This window comes from Micropterus salmoides, unplaced genomic scaffold (genome assembly GCF_014851395.1).
Source record: "Micropterus salmoides isolate LMB-PRFRI ecotype aquatic unplaced genomic scaffold, ASM1485139v1 Ms_hic_scaffold_1, whole genome shotgun sequence".
Taxonomy (NCBI): domain Eukaryota; kingdom Metazoa; phylum Chordata; class Actinopteri; order Centrarchiformes; family Centrarchidae; genus Micropterus; species Micropterus salmoides.
The window spans coordinates 31,529,071-31,552,698 of NW_024040040.1; the positions used below are offsets into that span (position 1 = coordinate 31,529,071).

Sequence of the window (23,628 nt, forward strand, 5' to 3'; positions counted from 1 at the left end):
TTTTATGTCAATGTTTTGTTGTGTTTTTTACCTTTATGTTTTGTAAATTGCAGTTTCTTATGAATATGTATATATTTCTATAAAAACTATTTCTCGGAGAAGGGTGCTGTCCAAGTGCAATTGTTTTGGTGTCTCCTTTCGGCGGAGAAGCGAATTTACAGCGTAGGCATTAGCTGGTGATTGACAATACCACAAACCAATAAAAATACAGGACCTAACCAATGGGCACGCCTTAATATAATACCGACCAATGAGCGAACAGATTGGGCGGCCTCTGTAGCGAAACCCCTGTACGGCACAGATCTCTGAACAGCTTTGTGTTGTCACAAATCCAGCCGTTAACGTTGCGTCTAAATAAACAAACCGTTTCCAAATCAGCCCCTTGACAGACCTCTTTATCTGTCTTGGAGAGTGGCACAGCCGAGGCGTAACATTTTGAAAGGTTGTGTTTAGGAGACATCGGAAGAGAGCGTGGAGGACTTAAGGAGCTTTTGAAGGAACGAATCACGTTTTCTAAAGGGGAAAATCAAACAACTGAAAGTTTTATTGTCGAAGGAGCCTTTGGAGTAACATTGTGACCAGCAAGAAACCATTCAACTCCGACCTCCGATGCAAAGTGAGTAACGTTACCAACAAATTGTATCTCGCTAAACACTTGTATCATTATTGTCAAGCCGATGAAAACAAAGAGGCTGTTACAGTGTTAATTAAACAGTCGAAAATATCCTTATGACTTTATGGGAAATGCAGAGCATGTAGCTATATGTTAATACGACTAATGACAGAGCAACAGTACTGTATTAACGTTACTCGGCTTGTGTGTAAGTTACTCATGGGCTAATGCAGTAATTTAACCTAACAGCGAACTTGTTGCTAATAGCGAGGTGCATTAATAATAATAATGTAACCTTCTGGGAGCCTAGCCATTGATGTACATACTGAAAAAGTACGTTACTTATTAGAAAAGCGTACCCTATGCACACTCATGTGCAATTATTCACTAATATGACTTTTTAGTGACATTTGTTTCAATAAAATTTCACCTGGCATCTCTTGTAGAGTTTCCGTGGGAAAGTGAATATAGCTTTGGTGAAGGTCTAATATTTTTGCTTTGTAATTAAAATGACAAGCTGTTATAGTAATGCTAAAAAGTACAAAACCTACCCTAGAACCTCTTGTGGCCGTACAACTATAATAGTCTAAGCATGCTAATAGACACACAAACCATAATGAGAATATTTCCTCGTGACACAACCCCTCAACTTCCACAAACACACACACCCACACCCTAATCGCACGGAGTTCCTACTCTCCAGGAAGTACAGTATGCCATGTAGCATGGCCAGAGGGAATACAGAGCCCTTGTGTCCTGCATAGTCAAGTGTGGTGACCCAGAGCTTGTCACTGGCTGACAGCACCAAGCCTCTGAGCTGACTGCTCACTGGGAGACTCAGCACTTGGCCAGCTTCCATTACAACCCAACACAGCCATTTGTTTTGCATACTTTTAATTTGTATATTATAATGAAGTGGGACACCCTGTGTTTTGTCTTACATCATTCCTTCATAACCACTGTTGCATGAGGATATGCTGTGAAATGAATGTTATCACATGGGATACTTAAGACCCTTGTGTATCTTTACTTTGACATGAAAATGCCTCTATTTCTTCATGTGGTATAAGAAAATCAGAGAGACCCAAGACGTCGGTAGTAATTTTGCATTCCATTAAGTCATTTGTTCCACTGGACAGAGTCTGCATACTTCTTGAATGCACACATGGCCATCATTCAGCAGAAGTGCTGAACTTGATCTTTAGGCGCTGGGGGAAAAAAGTTAATTCAGATGTTAAACCGCTTGTACAACTAAGGTTGGAAGAGCATCGTTACAGGTACATTAGTCAACCAAGAAACTGCATTCCTTGTTACAAAGCATACTGCTTTCAAAACATTCCATATTGATCAGTGTCTAATAGTGTGTAGCTTCATTAATTAGAAACCTCACTGCTTACTTGACAGTGTCTGCATGATGTCCCATTATTCATTAATGTTGCTTCCTGTTGGTCTCCTCGTCACTGTTATGGCGCTCTGGCTGTGAGAAAAAGAGAACTACAGTAAGAGGATGACCTTCTCTCTCTTGTATTTGAATGCCACTAAAGGGGATCTTGAGAAAGCTGACATTTCTCTGTGTAAACTCTGAAACCTCAGTGGTTTGTCTGCCTTTTTGGCCAGCCCCTACGCTCTCACTGGGAATAGCCTAATTCTTCTTTTAAATCTTGCCTACAAAAAGGTTGTGGGTCTTTAGTCTGTATCCCAGCTGTGTAGGGAGAGTCTCTCAGGAGAAGTATTTTAGTCCAGTTCATTTCTCCGGCTTTCTCGTTTATGAGGTTAGTAGCTTCCCATCCTGACAAGTGTGTGACGGTTTCATTATGCCCTTGCTTTACATGTAAATGAGCTCATAGTCTCTTTAATGAAGTGATTGGATACATCATACAAGAGGTAAATGTTTGTAAGAGCTGCAAAGGTTTGCTACCTGGAAATTGTCTTGGCTGGCCTGGCCTGTGTGAGTGCCCTTGTGACATGAAAATAAAAGCTTGTTTCTTGATTTTTGTGTCCTCAGTGCCAGAGTGTGTATATGGAGGCAGTCGAGGTCAGGGTGGGGTTGGATGCGGTGGCCCAGACGAGGCCCGTGTAGGAGACTTTGCCCTGTGTTGGTTGTCTGAACAGGTGTCTCCGCGCTGCAGCTCTGCATAGCTCACATTCCCAGGGTTTTGTTCCTGGCGTGGAGGGTCACGGAGTAGGGAGGCAGGGTGTGGGAACTAAGAATGCTATGCGCGCAAGGCTCAACTCCCAGAATTCATCCAAGCAACCTGCTGATTGAGACAAACACTTCCTGTCATTGCAACAGCCCGGCTTATGTTGATGAGAAACTGTCAGCAGCCTATTGCACTGTTCAAGACAAGGGACAAAGCCAAGAGCTGGCTTCCATAACTGCTTGTCAGCAGCGAGGCTATTTTCTTGGGGCTTAAGGGTGGATAGGATACAGTGGTTTAAGACTCTTAATCCAAACACTAGTTTGGATCACCATCAACTCGCTCAGAATCACAGCAGATTGCCTTGTCTTGTTATTTCACTCATTTTGTCTTCTTACCCATCCTCTAAACACCTCCACAGATTATTTATCTTAAATGTAACACAGGGACTAAATTAATCTTAATTTGGAGTCAAGTAAGCAATGGCTCTTGTCACAGTGAATGCCTTCAATAGAACAATATGAAATTTCTGTTCCTGCAGGAATGCAGTCATTCTGGTATTGAGGTGAAGCAAAATACTGAAGCAGCCAGAGAATGTAAAGAGAGGCTGTCACATAGTTTTGGCCTCTCTTTATAGTGACTGTGTTTCAGCAGCATTCATTTGTAGTGAGGTCTCTGCGTCTTGATCAAGTGTTGAGTGGTTTCTCAGCTCAGGTCTCTGAGCGCTGCCTCCTGACATTTTGAGGTGAACCTACTTTACTACCAGCCATTGCTAAACTTGGCATCACATGAAATATGAATACAGGTATGTTGTTGCAGTAGCTTAATCCAGTTATGAAGTCTGTAACCAGACTGATGAAACCATTTAATACTGAATGTCTATTTGTCTGACGTTTTAAATGTTTTTTTATGCTATGATTGCACTTGTGCAGCGTTCATCTTTGAGTCAGTCTGCCTTGGTTAGCTGAAGAAGCATATATAGAGAGGACTGGACATTTGTCGGTCCATCTAACCATCCATACACCCATTGACATGTCTGTCTTTTCACCCATTCACCCTTCCATTCATCTAATTGTTCTTTCATTCATTATTTTACTCATCCAACCACATATTTTTCTTTCATCCATCCATCCATATATTTATCCTTCCATCCTACATGCATAATCACCATCTTACTCCATGGTATCACTAATCTTTGTTGCGTGTCCATAATCTCTGTTGTGTGTCCGCAATGGAATAGTGAGCCTCCTGCAGATCTGCAGATCCCAGACGGAGAGATTACAGTGATGTACTTGGAAGGGTCTCTGGCACGGTCACAGCTGATGAGCATCACCAGTAGTGAGGCTGTGTTGTTTTGCCCCTGACTGCTCTACAGAGGTATAGGGTTTCTCTCAGCACCCCCCTAAGCTTCTGCAGTGCTGCGCTGGAATGAGCCCACCCAGCAGATGCCAGCCATCAGACACCTGTGTTGGCTTCACTATATTCCAGCTCAAACTGTGTGCTCACTGTGCAGGCATGCTGCCCTCCTGACTTCTGCAGACCGTGATTTGGAGAAAGCAGGGAGTTGAGTGAATGGCGGTAAAAGTACTGGGCGTGGGAAAGCAAGTCAGGTTCTGAACCGTCAAGAAGAAGGTTAAGCATTAATGTGTTTCTGTATTATAGGAGACATGAGTGGCCTAGAAGTGCAGTGTTTTGCTATGGGACACTGTTTCATTCCCAATTTAAGGCTATTAAGAAGTTCAAAGCTCCAGTTGCAAAGTACAGCTTCTTATTCAGCTGCATCTACAGCCTAACTGCATTTAAAGCCTTGGGCTGACAGGAAAGTGTACTATGAGATATTGCTGTGGGAATACTGTATACACAAAAGGCCTTGATAATAATCTTGCAAATTAGATGGTTTTTTTAGGGTTTTTTTTTTTAGGATTTTGTTGTTCATTGTTTAAAGCTAAAGCAGTGTTTAAAAGGAATTGGTCAATGTGGAATTGTTGCACAACCAAGTGGAGACATACTGTAAGTCTATAACAGCTTGTGACCAATTTGTAATTAGTCAGTGAAGGCTATAGACTTACATAGCGAGGCAGTGGGCTCACTCGACTGGCTTCAAGCTTATTTGTCAAATGTTGTTTTATTTATGAGGGTTTTCCATGCATGGCCCCTGTCCAGCATTACTACGCCCATTCCCCTTATGGCCACCCTGTGAATAATTCAACATACTTGGAGTGAACAGAACCAAAATAGGTTAAAGTGTGTACTTGTTTGTGGTCCTGTCCAGTAAATCACAGCAACCCCAGAGGAGTTGTCGTTCGAATTTATGTTAGTATTTTATGCTTGAATGCTGATGGAAAATTGACCTAAGGACTGAAATCATGTGAAGTACAAATAAGTGCAACGGATGTGACGATAATTCACCGGACAAATAACTTATTGACCTTTGACCTCACAGCTTGAGGTTTGCACCATCAGCGTGAGAGGATCTGTGTCGCCTGTCAGTGATGCGTATCCCGTATTGAATTTATGGACCATGAGGTTGCAATGTTCATGTAACTTGTGTTGATATTTAGAGTGCTTGGAGAGCTTGTTTACCACACACTGGTCATGTGACTGATGTTTTCCTTCCTTGTCTTGATCTCACAGTAACTTGACCGTGCAGTGTATGAGATAGACTGAAATTCATCTAAGTGTAATGAGAACACAGCTATGTTTTAACGCACACATTACACTCTGATGTCGCCACCATCTGCTCCTTGCTTGTTGCTGTGAGAGACTTTGCTTGTATTAAATAAAAGAGGGGAATGAAGCTTTCATGTTTTTTTTCACACAAACATTTAAATTTTCTAGAGCTCTAATGGTCGCAGGTTATAGAGGGTAAGGTCAAATTAGGGCCCTATGAAATCCGTTTTGCCAAATTCTGTTTTCCGTTTTAATTTTTCTGAATTCTGTGTTTTACAATTTAAACAGATTTTATCATCAGAAATCATGTGGTGGATGAATGCAATTTCAACAACTCAAGAAAATATAACAAATGAAATCAATATCAATGAATTTGATATTGATTACATTTGAAACAATTGTAGGGGAAACACTGTTTTTTATCATGAAATGATCATTTTTATGGTTCACTGACTTGTAATAGGGTGAGTGACGTCACTATCATTGCCTCTCCGTGCCATACACGCCGCTAGCTATAAATCTCGAGTTGATGTTAGCAAACTAACTAAGACAGCTTGGACATCGGTAACATTAACTGTAAGTGCTCTTGTGTCGGTTGCCATCTAGCATTGTTGGCTATCTTGTCACCCAAGTTTCAAGCAACATTATGCTGCTACAGATGGAGAGCGACACCGCAGGCAACATAACTGGGCACAGCAGTCTCTACGGATATAATGTTAGCTAATGGCAGAGGTGAAGAGAAAGAAGGGCTTTGACGGAGAGAGCTAAGAAGAGAAAAAGAGAGTGACCAAGCAAGAGGCTGCCAGATGTTGGTGAGAGCTTCGTGACATCAAGCTGGCATTCTGTCTGTGTACACAGTTAGTGAACAAACAGGGCCAGGAGATAAAACACTGACACCAGCAGCCACATAATCTACATCATTAAATTACATTGCTGGATGTGGATCTACATCACTCACATGGAGGTGGTTTGGCTTTGATAAGACGGATGTTGCTCAGAAGACATCAATCTGCAAACTATGTCGAAAACGGTTGCCATCTCCACCACCATCTCACACCCCCTGCTTCCATCCAGGGAAGGGGCTAAGCTGGCTGGGACACATGATGCCAGGTTAATGCAAAATAAACTTCAGAAAATCAGAAAGTAACCTCACGTGGTGCCAGAGGAGAGGGAGACCACAGACTACCAGGATAGGGTGGGTTTTATGCAACCTGGAGACATTAGCTAGCTGCCTAAAAAATCCTTGATGGCTTCCAGCTCTTACCAACCAGGTACCAGAACACTGAAAGACAACAAACACAACACGGCAACCCCTGGGGCTGTCACACGTTTATCTACATTACCTGTAGCTGCATTCAGTTAAAGCATGTTTAATTTCCTGGTCAAGATATCTATTCAACCATTGACTTTGCTGCAGTGTAACCACTGATTTGATGACTGGTAGGAAACAGGTAAGAAATAGGGGCGACTGAGTAGTATGCTAGCTTCTTTGTGACAGTGGGTAGGGTCTTTTAGAGGCCTTGAGTCCTTCAGAATAGTGCTGATTGGCATAAGATGGTTTTCTTTAGCTGCCTGTTTTCTCTTAGTTGGCAGGGACTCTTTCCAGACAGCTACACTGGTTTTCACTGCCTAAATCCCCCTATTGTGTGTAGGGCGTCTCCAGTAGTGTCCGTCATAGCTCTGTACACTCTGGCTACAGGTCCCCCTCGAGACTGAATTTTCATTTGCACATTAACATCTCTGCTCCCCTTAATTGCCTCTTGACTACACTCCACAACACGTAAATGTTAGATGGGGCAAAATGAGGTCTGTGTGCATGTGCGTGTGAATGCATGCTTTTGTGTCTGAACTTGAAAGCATGTTCTCAAGCTTCTGTGTGGATGTTTGTGTGTTCATGTATCGGACAGGCATTCATTCTGTTTTACTCCACTATGCCCACGCTCTGTCTAGTCCCTTGTTGCTCATTGAGTCCAATTACAGCAACTTAACTGTGAATACCCCTTCACAAAGGCCCATTAGAACTATTAACTATGCAATCATCGCTTTTGATGGCTCGGTCTAACTATTCAATCTGGATGATGGCAGACAAGGGGATTGGATTGTGATCTATCTAAACTAGTGGGACTCTGTATGCTGCACACTGTGCTCTGTATGCCATGTAAGTTACTTCCATTACTTAAGTGTTTTAATTAAGGTAACACGCATTTCCTCCAGTATCATGTAGGTTGCTGGCTGCCAGATTATGCTAATCAGTTTTGCCACACTGAAAGTAAAATGTCCAAAGGATGCCTTCAGATGGCATAGATAAAACAAAACCAACATGAATGGCTGCCATAATTTGAGCCTATCGTTGTCAAATGTGTAATTTGGAATTTGCCCTTTATTTAAGAAGCTCTCATAAGGCTTCTCCGCCAACTTGTCTCTTAGCTCACCACTAATTGCTAAGTCACCTTATGGAAATGCCTGTGAGTGTAGGTTTTTGGCTCTGGTGAAATAAAAGTGTGATATTTATAGTTTGCTTTGGATTGTCAAGCCTTGATAACAGAAAGCATATGGTGTTCATGCAGCAGTGTGTAGGGAGTGGTTTATTTTGTCTGCAATGGTAGTGACCATCATGCAGTTTGTAGAGTCACTTTTAGATTTGAATAGAGTTTGAATAGATAGACTCCACAGGGTGGAGTTGGAGTTTGGTTTGTAGGTTCACTGGGGCAGTTTCTTTATGGTGCATAGTACAATATGTTAAAGGACTGTAGCTTCTAGGGATTGACATGTTACTGGATAACTCAAAACCTACAGCAGACGTGACAAAATACTTTCAAAAGTCTTTCAGTTAGTCGAATTGAGTAGTGGATAGGAATAAGATATACAGTATAAACAAATCCAAAAAAACGTTGAAGTTATATTAATAAGATATTTTTGAACTGGTCAGATGTCATGGCATAGTACCAATTACCAAGATGGCACCAGTTACTTAGATCTCCTCCCAACCCAGTTCTTACTTGTGGGGTTGTCAGCTCGAGATAGAGACAAAGCGCCTCTTTCTTTTTCCGTTTTGAAGTTGTCCCTTCAGTGGCTTGATGCTAATCTGACTGACCATCAGCACTGTCTGTCATGGTCATGGAAAGGCAGATACAGAGAGAAAAGATGGAGAGCAAAGGAGAGGTGGGGGTGGGGGTGGGGGGTGTTGATGGATGACTGGACCATTTGGCATCCGGTGAACAGAGGAGTATTGTGTGCCAGTGGGCCACTGTGGACCAGACAGCGTCTTTACAGGATGGAACTGCTGTTAAAGGCCCAAAATCCTGTGGAGAAGATTTTCCAGGGAAGCATTCAGATAGATGGATAGATATGAATGTATGGTATGTAGGGCTGGGCGATACGGCTAAAAATGTTATTACGATAAAAACATTTCTTATCATTTGATATTGATAATTATCACGACATATGTCAAATCATTATTCCTTTCAATTTTTAAGGCACATTTTTGCTCCTGAGTGAAAATTGAAGAAACCAGATGGTTAATTATGTGGTTAAACTTTTATTTTTGGTCAGAATGTGACAAACACTTGATGCCAAACAAGCTTTCAAGTAGAGTAAATAGATCCAAGATGCTTTGTTAATCAACCCAGGTTAAAGAAACGCCTGTTTATCTGAGTAGTAAGACATTATTCTTGGCTCGACAAAACTGTGTATTACACCCTGTGTATTAAACCACCTATAGGTGCCAATATTACCGTCACCAGAGAGAAGTACTACCACTGTGCCAGATATGTGTGCACTATAACAAACAACCTGGGGGTCAAACACTGCATGGAAGCATACATATAAGCCCTCTATACCTGCTTGTACTGAAATCCATGAGTAACTTACATGCCATTTTGTCTGCCTATGGGAGTTTCCCAACAGATGAATACTACTTAAATCTTTAAAAAGAATCTCTTGCAGATTAAGTGAAATTGTTGGATTTGGGTGTAATTTCTGGATCCCAGTGGTGATTTTCCACCAGTCCACTCCTACACAGTTATAGGATACGTTATTATGCCTAATCAGCTGACAGAGGAAGAGGTTGAAGTTAAAGCCAAGAGGTCAGCTTTCTATCTTAGGCTTAGGTTTCAAACCATTTTATTGTGTTAGTCTACTTGGTGATGGTTCTCAACTACCACAACCCAATGCAGTGCATGTTTTATTCCAAACAAACACTGCAGGAGCTGATTTTGCTGAGTTGCACAACCTCAGCCAGAGTGAGGAACCAATAAACAGTGAGATCAGCTTCTCAGTGTTCGGAAGAAAAAGGCTTAGTGAGACAGTCTTTCTGTATGACTAAAGACCCTGGTATGTTGGAGCATGGATTCTCTCATCACCAACAGCCTAGACTTGTATTGAGCTTGGAACTTTGTATATTGGAGTTTTAAGAAATGATCGACATTCATATGTAAAAACTTCATTAACTTGCATTTGCTTAGGGTGTGTTTAGGCTTTTGAAAGTAAACCTGGCAGATAACTGCATAGTGTAAAAGAGAAAATCAAGTTTCTTAGCATAATAGAAGCACTTGATATAAATTTCACCAGTCGTAAGTGTGATCCCGTACCCTACAGCGTAGCCTGAAGTGCACCTCCTCAAAAATGTACCTACACATCGAGGCGAAGTGGACCATAAGAACTGTGATTGGTTGGCTGGGTAGCCTCTCAATGCATCCGAACCGACAGGAAGTGCCCCGTGCTTTGAAGAAAAATTTTACTAGGGGCCAAACCAGCGGCTGTAACACGGTGGATCAATATATTTGACCGTCACAACTCGAGCGACAATCAGCCAACTAGCGTTTGGCGGTGTAATTGCAGAACTTACCTGTGTTACACTCACAAATGTATCTCGCCTGATGTGTTTAATCGATGGATCCAACTTTTTCAGTCCTGATACCAATGCTAGTACCTGGGCTTTGTTTATCGGCAGATGCCAAGTACTGATCCGATACCACGGTAAAATTAGTGAGCTGTGTTCCTCACTGTGAGGAAGAGACTAGGAATCATGATCTTTGGCATGATCCTTCTAGAGGTGCTCGATAAAGTTGGTGGTGTTTTACATTTTGCAGTGCTACCGACAACCCTCATAACACTTTGCAGATATTGCAAGTAGCCATAGAACGTGTGAAATACCTCTAAACTGCTTACCACCAGTTTTTAGCTCCCTCCATGTTAGCTCTCCTAGCAAAATGTTCGGGGCTACTGGCGCACTGCTGACGCATCATGTAGTACGCACGTAATTTAATTGAATAGATCGGCCCCCTTGCCACAATATCCAATCCAGCTATTTGAGTCCGTATCGGGCCGATATCGGTATGTGACTTTTGGGTTTGTGGTCTTTCTAGTTACGTATTTTTACAGTCTTATACTTCACCAGTTTTACAACAACTTACTTGCAACATTTTCTTTCAGGTTGACAAACATCATATGTGTAATTCAGGGCTCAATTCAAACGGGATCAAAAAATCTGTTGTCACTCGCCGTTGACTACTGTACTTTTTTTTTGTTTGTTTGTTTTTGTTTTTTTCCCCACCATAAGAGGAGGGACTTCAGTTGGTGTGATTTGATAGGTGGTCTCATTTTTGGTCTCTTTTTTCTCATGCTGCTGTCCGAAGTCTACTGTAGTCAATAACAAAGTAACACTACTTATTACTACTGAATAAGTGTCTTCGTTATTTCGTGTTGTATGTTCATCCTTCCCAAGGTTTAGGCAGAAGTTTCATACAGCAGCTTAGTGTCGGTTTTTTGGAAGACAGACAATAACTAGGGAGACATTCATGGCTTTAACATAATTTGAATTCTCCAGCAATAACATTTGCATTGCTATAATGGCACATAAATGCATTTTTGTCATAATGTGAAGCAGCTTCATCTTGTAGAGCTGTGTGTGTGTGAATTTGTACACACCTGGGTATATTTGCTCAGAGTGTGGTAAGTTAGCTCTGGCCTGTCAATCACATCAGTGGCATCCTTACGGTATCTACTCTGTTTATTGTACAGACTTGTTCTGAGCAAAGAGTCGAAATAGGCTGTAAGTCATGCAAAGCAGAAACACAATGAGTTTTTGATTTGGTATATTTATTAAAATATTTTGTACCGTGCAAATAACAATTAGGCTATAGCCTACATTTGTAGGCTACTACTGTGTATGTTGCCATAATTACTTTGTGATGACTCTCAGTCTGTTTTCCGCTGCCACAGCTGCTTTTAACTCCTGTGTTACATTCAGTAACAGTCCCAGCTCGTTATTGATCCATGCAAACAAAAAAGAAAATCTGGTGTGGTTCTTTGTCTACATTACGTTAATCTTTTGCCAACTCTTCTGTAACTTTGGAAGAGAGAGACCATCTGCTTCATGTTTACACCGGCACGCACATGCCCAGGGTACGTGAACGGCCACTAGATGTGTGTTTTCAGTCGTTTACATTTACATTAGTTTTAATGTAGATGGAGATCAACTCTAAAACGCTGGTGTGGACGGAGATTGTATTTGTTTCAAAAACAGAGTAGTGTGGATGGAGCCTCAGTGAGGGCACCATTCACAGAAATAACACTGGTAGTTCTAGCTATCCCCGTCACACCACCTCTTTGCGTGTACATATTGGTATCAGTTTTAATTGTCAAAATAATAGTTTTATTTTGTACATTTTTGTGTTGGGTCACAGTGAAGTTTTAAATTGCTCACTTTTCAGCTCTGGGATTATCTCATTCTTACTGAAGATAGCAGCCAGGTACTCCTCCACTGACTCACTAAGAGTTATCTGGGCTTTTTTTTTTTTTTTTTGTGAGGTTATTTCCATGAAAGTTTCATTATGTTACAGAGAGGGCCACTCCCTATTTGCACTTGAAGAAATGTGGACTGGAAATATGTTTGTGAAGTTCCTTTAATTTATGTTTTTAAAACCTAGTGTACTCATAGGGGAGCAAAGTTTAGTCTCGACCCATAGCTTGTTCTCTCTCCTGTGTTGGTGAGCTGATTAGTTCCAGTCTGAAATAGTTGTTTATTTAGCATCCGCAAAGTTCATGAACCAGGACGTTCACTCCTGATTTGGGCAGAGTTACTAGTTTCCAGTTATGCCCAAAAGTGGTGGACAAACAGTGACACAGCAGCAAGGTTCAACCAACTTTCTGTTGCATTTGTGACCAAAATGACTCTGTTTTATTTGAAAACAAAACCAAACAAGTCAACGGTTGGTTAGCTGCAACGAGCTGAATAGGTGTTCCATAATAGCATAATGTATTGTAGGACTTGTGTTTGATGTTAATTCCTCCTAATTCTGTTGTGGTGTTACTTCCACAGAAGTTGACCTTCTAACATTGTAACTTGTAACCTGGTTAAACATTAAGGGTGGCACTTACCCACACTTAATCACACAATTCTCTCTTCTGCATTTACATTAAACCTTAGTCATACATTGTACGAACTTTTGAAACACTCTTATTGTTAAAACAAACAAAAAAACTTTTTAGAGAGTTTTATGTTTTATTCCAGGCTTAACAAATTGTCTCATCGTGTCTCCGATTTCACTTACAAAGCAGCAATGAGATGAGAGGCAGTCTGTGGTAGAAAGTGATACCTCTCCGCTCGAGTGGAGGAGGAAGTGCTGGCTGTATGTCATTGTGTGTGGAATGTGGAGTAGAGTGGAGATGAAAGCACTTCAGAGTGAGTGATGAAGAAGGTGGGTAGCAGGGAGAAATAATGGTGTGTGTGTGTGTATGTACGGTTTTATCAAACTGCTGACAGGTGCTGCCTAGCCACTTAAAAAGGCTGTCGTAGAAAATAGGGATCATTACTGGCTGGACAAAATGTCTTTTGATTCAGGCGACAAACCAACATCCGATAGAAGTGACAGAGGAGGGAACACAAAGCTGAAAGGAGCTGTGGACAATTACCTCGATTACAGGAACAATGAATAAAAAGCCTGAAACTTTAATTCAAGCAGAATCACTCACATTAGTGACACATTGATCCACTGTGGTGTAAAGTCCCTTGATGACCCTTTTCAGTGCATTGTTAGACTGTCCCTCAAAACCCTGAAGTATTTAAATGAGGTGAGTCACATTTGGAGTTTGGGGCACTACTGAATACTACTGAATTGAGGCATTGTTCTTCATTGTCCATCCTACTTCATGCTTACTCTTTTTTTCCTAGCAACCAAAGCCCATGCAAAATGATTAAGGGTACTGAGAAATGGGGTTACACCCTTGTTTTCACTGATCTCTCTTATATGACGGCGTACTGTATAGCAGGATGGAGGAATGTGTTAATTGGTGGAGCTAACTTAGAGATAAAGGAAGAGGCCCTCTGAAACAATCATTCACCAGACAGAGAATTCATTTCCTGACATTTTTATGCATGATCATCCTGTTCTCTTGTCCCCATTCCCTACCTCCAGTGAATTCAATACACACTTTCCCAGCAACAGAAAACAGCTGAGCCACTTTACTGTACATGAACCTCAGCCTCTTTCTCTGTAAATACCTCTGTCTGTCTTTCCCCCTACACTTCACAGTGTCTCGGTGTCTAACTGCTGCTAATTGCAAGTAATAACTCGCCCATTGTTGGTTTTGTTCTCATTCTCGGTAGTGCAGAATTACCAGCAGCAAGTGATTCAGTGTAAACACAGGAAAGAAAGGCTTACGATGAAACATGCAGCAATGTTTTGTTTTAGTCTAATAAAGCTCTTGGAAGTCCAGAGTGGTAGTAACTGTGAGTACTAAAGGCTACATCTACACTACTTGACTACTAGTAAAAGTAGTGCTCCAGTTGTCCAAAATTCTCTTCTTTTCTTACTTATAATAAATCAGTCAACTACTACTACTACTACTAACGTTACTTGTTCTTCTACTTCGTACGTACTGTATTCAATGTAGTGACGAAACGCGCTCTTTAGAACTGTTTGTATGTTTAGGCTACTGTAGAAACATGGCGACGCAACATGGCCATGTAAGAGGACCTGCCATGTATGTAGATAGAAATGGCTCATTCTAAGATAAAAAAAAAAATCATGGTTCAATATGTAAGGTCTACACCTCTGAAAACATAGTTATGGATCTTATATTGCATTTCTGTCAATAGATCCTCTAAATGAACCTGTGTGGATGTAGCCTTATGCTTCAAACTGCGGGCATGAGGGTCACTAACTAAATACAAATTCAAGAATTAAATGCTGCACACACTAAAGGCTGGGGGGGTGGGCAAACTTTCAAGTACCAACCCTCTTGCAGTTTTATAATTCAGTAATATGCCAGAGAAATAGCTATATGATATAAAGCTGCAATGAAAACTGATTCATTGATAACTATCTTAAATGATTTTGGCTATTGAATCCTCTTAGAAGTAATTATCTGGTTCCACCTTCTCTAATGTGAGGATATGCTGCTTTTAGAGAAAAAGGCAAACACTAGTAAAGGTAGTAGTGATACAGACATCAATGGAAATTAATAATAGTATTAAAGCTAGTATGTAGCAACGAGTGTCCAGCAGGAACATGGGGGCAGGAGGCGGCTCGCAACCACAGATCCAGACTCTACACATTTGTGCCAGAAACGCCTATCGATAATGACAAAAATCATCATAGTTGCACCCCTAATATAATAACTACTAGGTAAGTATAATAAGTAGGTGTATAAGCATGAAAAACAAGTGTCCATGCATGCCATGTTATGTCCCTGTGTGGATCACAGCCACGGATTGAATCTCATGTCTTCATTTTCAGCATCTACTCAAGAAACTCCCTCTTTATCCCACAGTGGGCATGACGACTAAAACATTTTTGTAGCCGTTATAACCTGCTTTTACAGACCTGTTTTACAAGCCATTACCTGAACTGTGCTATTCTGCTTCTGAACAAGACTAGGGTTTGATTTTCATCAAGGGGACAGAACCTGCAGAAACAAATGTGTTTATGTGACTCAACATCCACTGAGGCCTATTGTCTGATCTTGAATCAAAGTCTGAAATCTAATGGCTCAAATGAGCCAAAAAGATGTTCAGATCACGTTGTAATCCCTTTTTCTTGCTCCGACAGGCTCTGTCGACCCCCCCCCCCCCCCCCCCCGAGCATCTAAAGTTACTGCTTAACACTTACCTAATCAAGAACCAGGAGGACAGGAATCTGTGGCCAGACAGGGACACACACATATAAAGTCACAGCACCACTATCAACCCCATCATCATTTTAGCTTACCCCCTTTACCCTGCAACCCGACTCTAAAGCCCTTCTAGCTCTAAAAACAGACCAAAGTCTTACCATGGAGCCCCCACGCATCGCCTCCTCAGTCTCTTTAAATGGAGGAAGATAACCTGGGACTCTACTGCAGGACACGTTTGAGATCTGTCTCTCCCTTTCCTTTCCTAAATAAAAAATTCAACCTGAACTTGAGGCAGCAGAATAGGAGATGAGCAACACAAGGGTCACAACAGGAGCAGCCTGAGCTCCTGTTGCAGCTGGCATCTCTGCATACAGACATTGTGCATGAGTTTGTGAGTACAATGCATACTAATCTCAGGGAAAATCACAGAGTTGAACTACTTTGTAATGGCTGCTGTCAGGTTCTTTATCAGGTTGAGTGGAGGAGATTTGGTAAGGCTTGGCACCCCCATGCACTCGTCCCCATGTTCCCCCATGGACACACACAGTATTAGGCTGCAGTGTGACCTGTGTGTGTTGGTAATTTGGGAGGTGCTGATCACTGACACTCCATTATGGTTGCTGTCACTGTGCCAGGGGAGGGCTATAATGATACTTCCATTCTGATAGCCTGTGTATGTGTGACACTGCTGCTGTGGAAAATGCTGTGTTGCAGTTTTCAAGGTCAGGCTGTCTCTCTGTTTTATGACTTGTCAGGATTGATCCTGTAGATCCATCACATCTGCTCACAGGTATGTGTTTGTGTCTATGTCCAACATTGCGGCAATAATAAAATCTTGTGTGTATTGTGCTGAATGGATTATCAAAGGTACTCACACACTCTCTTACACACACTTATGCAATTTATACTTCTGCGTCGAATCGACGGCGTAGGCTACAGGGCTACTCAGAGGCTACGCCGTTGCCTGACGTGCACCTCCTCCAAAATGTAACTACATGTTGACGACGCGGACCGTAAGCTCTGTGATTGGGCGGCTCCGAGCCGACCGGAAGTACCCCACGCTTTAAAGTAACATTTACTAGAGGCCAAAACGGCGGCTGTAACACAGTGAATCAATATATTTGACCATCGCAACCCGAGCGAAATGACTCGTTTCGCTATCAGAATGTGATCCATTCGGTCGGTAACATTTGAAAAGGCTACACCAGCAGCACGATTATAATTTTAACCCCATTTACCGTAGCGGAGCGCTAAACCAGAAGTTAGCCTGCTCGGCTGGTAAAAGTCAACACAGTGGACGCTGTAGCGCTAGTGTTTGGGGGTGTAATTGCAGAATGACGGACAAACCTACGCACAAGTATAAATGCATGGCTGCATGCGTAGCCTACGGCGTAGGAACGCACATAGACCCTACGCAGGAGTCTAAATGGGCCTTTAGCCGAAGTTCTGCTCATACAGAATGTTTTTAAACAGTATTTGTTGGTATTAAAATGGAAAAGGCTTCAATGATAAAGTCCAAAGGTTGTTTTAGCAAATGTACTTCTGGTTAACTGCCCCACTTCCATTAAAAAGCAGCGCGCACCTACGGCTATGACTATGGGACCATGTTAGCTCTGTTTTGGCTAACACACACATGACAATGATGGAAATAATTCCAGGACTTTATGGCTCTACCCCCCGCAGCCTGATGTTGGGTAAATATATTATAATGTTCTCAGTAAAACAAATACAAACCAATTATGTCACAAGCATCTTGACATTTCTGCCAGTCAAGGATGGATGGACGTCGCTTTTTTAATCACTTTTGTATTGGCGATCTGCATTATGGTGGTCCATCTTTCTGCTCCTGCTCTGTCTCAGCCCACGTTTGCTGGCAGCTCTGGTGCCTGTCTGGTGCTGTGCTGATCATAGCAGCCCTGGCTGACAGTTGTCTTGTTGTACCCAAAGGAGCAGCTTTCGTACAGCATCTGCTACCAGCAAAACTCCATCAGACTCCATCTGGTTGGAAATAAGTCAGAGTCAACATCAACAGAGTTACTGCTGCCTCATTACACACGTTTGTTTTGCCTTATTTCTGTTAACAATTTGAATATAGCTGTATATAGTGAGCATGGTTGTTCTTGCACTGAATAATTTGCTTTCAACTTCACTGAATTTATTTTGCAGGAGAAATAAAATAAACGGGGTCACCAAAAAATAATTTATCTATGTTTCTTTGTTTCATATTAGTTCCACACAGTCAGGATGGATGAGCGAAAATGAGAGCACTCCTATTGGATTGGTAAAATGTATTGGCAGATCCTCAGTTGAGGTAGTGGAAATGCCTCTGAAAAATCAGGAGAGAAAACCTTAGATTGGTGCTTCCCTAGTTTAAAACACCAGCCAGTTTCAACCTCACATGGTCTTCATCATGGCACAGGTACTGCAAACTCTATTTTCATTACATTAATTACAGACACATAATTTCTGTCAGGATTTCCTAAAGAGAACCCAGAAGTAGACCGGAGACAGAGAGCAGTTCAGGATGTTTATTGCAGGGAACTAAAGGTGGATGGTAAGCACGGTTAGAGAGGGTGGCGGGCAGGCGGGGAACTTGAGCTGAGGTCCGAGAGGTGGGTGCTGATGGGCAGGCAGAGTTGCAAGGGTTAGGTGCAGGGATCACAAAACCGATGGCTGATGCAGATGACTAGAGACGGAGAGAAACAAAGTTACTAAGGATCAGAACAACTTGAAGTTGGCAGGTGCGAGTGACACAACGATCCGGCGGCAACTGGATGGCTGGAGGCAGTATTAGAAGGCTGAAGAGATTGCTTGATGAAGAGCAGGTGAGCGAATGAACCAGATCCAAGGACACGCCTCACCCGACTGTGCAGGGAAAGGGAGGGAGAACACAGAAAAACAAAACACACCAAGCATCCCATAATTGCACAAAAAGGGGAAAAATAAACAAAAGTCATGCATACACATACCAAGAGCTTGGGACAAGGGTTCAAGACTAGGGGATCGTGACAATTTCTTAGAACATAAGAAAAGGCTTCACTGATTTATTGTAGTATAGACAATAGACTGGAGGTGAACATTATTCTATCACATAATGAAAAAAAACATATAAACAAAACTAATAATAATGAAAATAATTAAATATTGAGCATACAAATCATATCATCATATGTTCTCATTTGAAGAGAAATGGTTAGAAGGACACTAGTATGGTCGATAACCTCTTGATGAGTGATGCCCAGGGGGAGAATGAACCTAGGCCACACAGTGAAGTTGTAGAGTATTCATCCTGCATGTTTAAATAAAACATGTTCACGCAGGTATAACATGGAGCACTCTGATGGTATTAACAGATACTTTTCCTGTTCTCACCTGTCAGTGATGCTCTCTTCACTCCCTTAGTAGAATGATGTTCATAAGCTTACTCTCCTCATACACTGTCTGCATAAATTGATAATGATGTTGTTAGACACACATGCACACATCACTCTGCGTACCCTCTCGTGTGTCATTGTGGACTGTTGTGCCGAGTTTCATCTGATGATGTAATGCTCTAAGAACTTCAATACACAAAGCAGAGCTTAGCCAGCAAAGCTTGAAAAGGTATCGATGCACACAAACCTAATAGTCTCCATGTCATCAGTCATCAAATTAAAGCGCATGTAAATGTCTTAAAGGATTTGAATCACTGTTGCCTTTGCTATGCCATCCACAAGCTTCTCTGAGTTTTACAGAACTCACGCTGTGCGAGGCGTTACATAATTGTGTGCATCACAGGACTTTTAAGAAAATGTAATGGTCTGACTCTGCTATTCTGCGTACCTGATGTTATTGTGGTCTGCTAACACTACTACTGTACTCTCTGGTTAACACAGTAGGTTTATATAACAGCTAAAATCTTTGTTACCTCACTTTAAAAACTATTACTCACATGGAACTGGAAGTCCTTAAAATCACTTAAGTGCTCTATATTCCTACCAGGAGTTATCTTGCAAGAGAATGGTTTTTCTGGCTTTCCTCAATTTATGACTAAGTAGCCTATCTGCCATGTAATTTTGCTTACTATGCAGGATTCTGTGTGTTGTGTGTACATATACACTTGAGCTTCCTATGTGTCATTAGGCTCAGTGTGGGGCTCAGCTGTTTTGTAGCTGCAGCCCATCTGTCTTTCTGTCTTGTGTGTCCTGGGTCAGGTCTGGGTCACCTCAAGGGCTTGCTTTATTACTCTCTAGGGGATCATATGTCCACATAGAGTAGGGAACGTACAATGAAAAATCGTGAGCAGTCGTAGAGGTTTCATCTGTTGGGGGTTAAGGAGAAAAGAAAAGTTTTCGTTGACTGGAGAAGCTGGGACTCTTGGAACCTTGGTCTGTGTGTTGGAAGAGACACTGGGTTAACTAAGGCCATCACAGTTAGTTTGTTTGAATCTGAACTAGATTTTGATTGTCCCCCTGCCCCCCTTCTTTAATACACAATTAAATTGTGTGCAGGTGGAACCATGCTGGGATAACTGAAGGGAGTGTGTTCACCCTTTTAGGCCTCAATGAAGTAAAAACTTGTAAATAGTGTTTATGTCAACATTCAAGTTGTAAATACGACTGGTAAATTTTTGGGGGGAAATTTTTCTGAAAGCTCAGATATATGCCACTAAGCACTAGAAACAGAAGTGCCTGAAAACTAAACAAACATCAACACTTCGTGTCAGCAGTTGTAAACCTGGGAATCTTTCCCATCTCTACCATCCTCTCAGCGAGTTGCAGCTATTTATCATAGCTTCTTCCATTTTGTACTCACTGGCTCTCTGCTTCCCCGAAGGTCAGATATGTGATAGCGGCACAAATGTGTGTCAGAGTTTGCCAATGTTGAAATCAATGCAAAAGAATTGCTCAAATTTGCATTTTAATACCCTTGGGAAATACTAGTAATAACTGTAGCCAGCAGCTAGGTTTTATTTTTACCTTTCCTCCTGACAAATCAGCTTGTTTCATTCTCAGACATTGTATGCCTTATATTGAAATCTTGATGGAAATTCCCATCTCATGTTGAGAATTCTGTTCACAGAGAAACAACATGTGTGCGAAACGGACAACCTTGACTTTTGAAAAGCCGTTCTACTTCTGATTAAAATGGCAACAGTAACATTAAAATCAGTTGACAGTTAGTGTCTCCTCCAGACAGTGCGTCTTTGTCCACCCTCCTACTATTCTCACCAAATGGTAGGAGTGCTTCAGAGCACAGGCAGCACTTGGCCTGTGCTTCACTTTGTGGAACGTCCCTGGTCAATGTTGTTACTCAACAAAACTCTTTCACTGTTTTTGTATAACTACTCCCTTATTCACAAGCACAGGCATCATTTAAACCTGCCCATTTTACAACTGCTACTCAAGAGGCCTCGACTGTATTTGGGCACTGTGTGGGAGGGTGGAGGAGTGTGATGGAGGACGAGGCAGGACGAGGCAGCAATGAGGATGCTCAGTGGTTTGGAATTCTCCTGCCAGAGTGGGTAACAGTACAGATGGGAGAGCCGTCATCCCGGCTGATTTACACCTGTGTTTGTGTCCTGGGCAAAAGGAAGGAGGCAGAGGGCGGGACCGTGTCCTGTGTGTGATGCCTTACAGGAAGAAGTGGCTCCAGTAGGAAAAACACTTTCCACTGGAAAACCGCAAATGTGTACATCCTTCTCTCTGATGCATTTAAGTGGCTTTTCTGACATGCATATTGAGACTGGAGTGTGAAGCAATGTTCCGATTTAGCTGCTTGATTCCCAAACATCCTTTTCTTAATCAAGTATATGAAATCTGTTTTCTGTCCTGTTTTGGACACAATCTCAATGCAGGGCATCTGTTTATTGCTCTTAAGTCCAGTCTCTGGCAAATATGATGCTACCCCACCAGCTGGGTGGCATCTAGTAATTGTTTGTTTTTTATTATAAGCAGCTTAGCACCAGGATTATCAGTCGCAACAAGTTATGTTTTTATGTCACAGCAGGAGGGATGGCTTGTGTCTTATTTTCCAAGCCAAAACATGGAGGTTAGGTCATTATTCCCTCTCAGTCTCAAGTCTTATTATTATTATTATTATTACTATTAATAATTTTACTATCATCTCAGTGCTAGCAGAAGCACCTGTGCTGCTGTGAGAGAAAAAGACAAAAGAAAGCCTCAGTGCTGTTCAAATACAATTCTAGTTGCAGGTGAGCAACAGAGACAGATTACCATCATGTTTGTTAATTGCAATTTGTATGGAAGAGCAGAGTGAGATCTTTTGTTAGAATATAGTAGATTTAGTCCAGGTATGTAAATCTTTTTTTATTTTTTTTATTTAAATGTTTACCCTTTCTTCTCACAGGCTTTTTGCAGCAAGACAGAATGTGACAGATCACTGCAGCATCAGGAAAACGATGCCTGATTTAATTTACTGTAGTTCACAGTAAAAATGCAAAATGACCCCTTTACACTTGTATTCAGCCTGAATTGTTCAGCAATTTTTTTTTGCATCATAGGACTGTCTAAAAATACAGCATTTCCAAAAAGCCACCACTCTGCAGATTAACTAAATAAAAGCCCTATTTTTAGCTCTGTCACAGTTAGATGGTCGTTTGTAATCTAGTAGCTGATGCAGATGAATGTCTACCTGCTCATATGGCAGCTGTTACACATTGGCATTTGCTGGGTGAACCCTGGGCTTTCACTCTGTTCCTGAATTGAATTAAAACCTGAGAATGAATCACTGAGTAGATGAGGGGCTGTGTGCTTCTTTCCATCCCCTGAGAGTGACAGCGTGTATATTTGGGTCTTTATTGGTGTAACCTAACTGCAAGTCCGACTTCAACCCTCTTCATCTATTATCTGGCGGACCTGTGTGACTACCTCTGCCATCTGAGCTCCCATCAGCCCTCCTTCCCCTGTTAAGCCCAGGCTAAAGCACTGGTACTGACACAGGAGAGCTCAGGACAAAGGGCTACATACTGAAATCGGCACAGAATAAATTAGTCATGTTGGTTTTAAACCTCAATAATAGGACCCATGTCGGCTCTTCTGAACTTAAGAATCTAAAATGACTGACAGTTGAAAACAGAGTGAGGCAGTTGAAACTGAGATTAACACGAAAGATTTTGCATAGGAATGAGCCAAGGTATTTTAAATATTATTTTAAGCTTATTAGGAACTCACTGCTACTCAACTAGAAGCAGTGCCACAGGCATAGTACCTTGTAGATTTAAGAGCTGTTCTGGGCAAAACACCTTTTTGTAGAGCATTGGAATGGAATGAACTCCCAGTTGAGATTAAGTTAAGCCAGTCAGATCGCTGTTTTAATCGAGCATGTGGTGAATGGTTGTTAAACGCTAATTAGTTTGAGTTTTTATGTAGTCTGAAGAAATATTTATTGTTGTAGTGGATGTTTTTGTGTTTTTTTAATTTGATTTAATTTGTATTGGGATGTGTTAGATTTTTTTGTTGTTTGTTTGGCTTTTCTTTTCTTTTTTTTTTTTATTTTGGTCGTATTTTGTAAGGGTTGATTGTATAGGGTTCCTTTACTCATCTGTAGCTTGCCTTGCCATCTTTATCAGACTACAATGAGGACCACAATGGAAATAAGTTTGTAACTTTCTTGTGTTATCCTCGACAGTTCTGATAAATGTATAATGTCACTGTGATGGCATCTTGTTATGTATTTATTTTTGTTACTGTCTAATAAATCAAATCAAAATAATAAATTAAAAAAAGAAACGTGTAAAGCTTCTTGGAAACAGCATCAAAGATACTGTGAAATTCTTAAAATCCCACTTACTGATGATCAATTGTTCTCAGAATTTTAATTAAATAAATAAAGTGAGAATGAATGGTTGACAGTGCGCAGGAGTTTTTTTTTTTTGTTTGTTTTTTGTAGTCATAACTTTTTACCTGACACAACTTTGTAGTAATTATCACACGTAGCAAACTCTGGCATTGAATGTCTGGTCTGAGTCTTGTTTACTTATTAGTTCTGAGGCCTTTACTACAAAGCAGGTTTTGAGGTTAGTGAGATAACTTCAGGATTAACCCTGGGTTTTCAGTCCCACGATGGTGGTTTACTTCTCACATATGAAGT

The 23,628-nt window shown here is 41.4% G+C and overlaps 1 protein-coding gene across 1 annotated transcript in view; it reads left to right on the top strand.

Annotated features, from left to right (window-relative positions):
* The first annotated feature begins 291 nt into the window (after positions 1-291).
* Positions 292-23,628, top strand: part of mpp7a (membrane protein, palmitoylated 7a (MAGUK p55 subfamily member 7)) — a 150,674-nt gene continuing 127,337 nt past the window's right edge. Inside the window, exon 1 of the mRNA XM_038723941.1 lies at positions 292-616. The gene's annotated coding sequence lies outside the window, so the exon portion shown is untranslated. The remainder of the gene's footprint in view (positions 617-23,628) is intronic.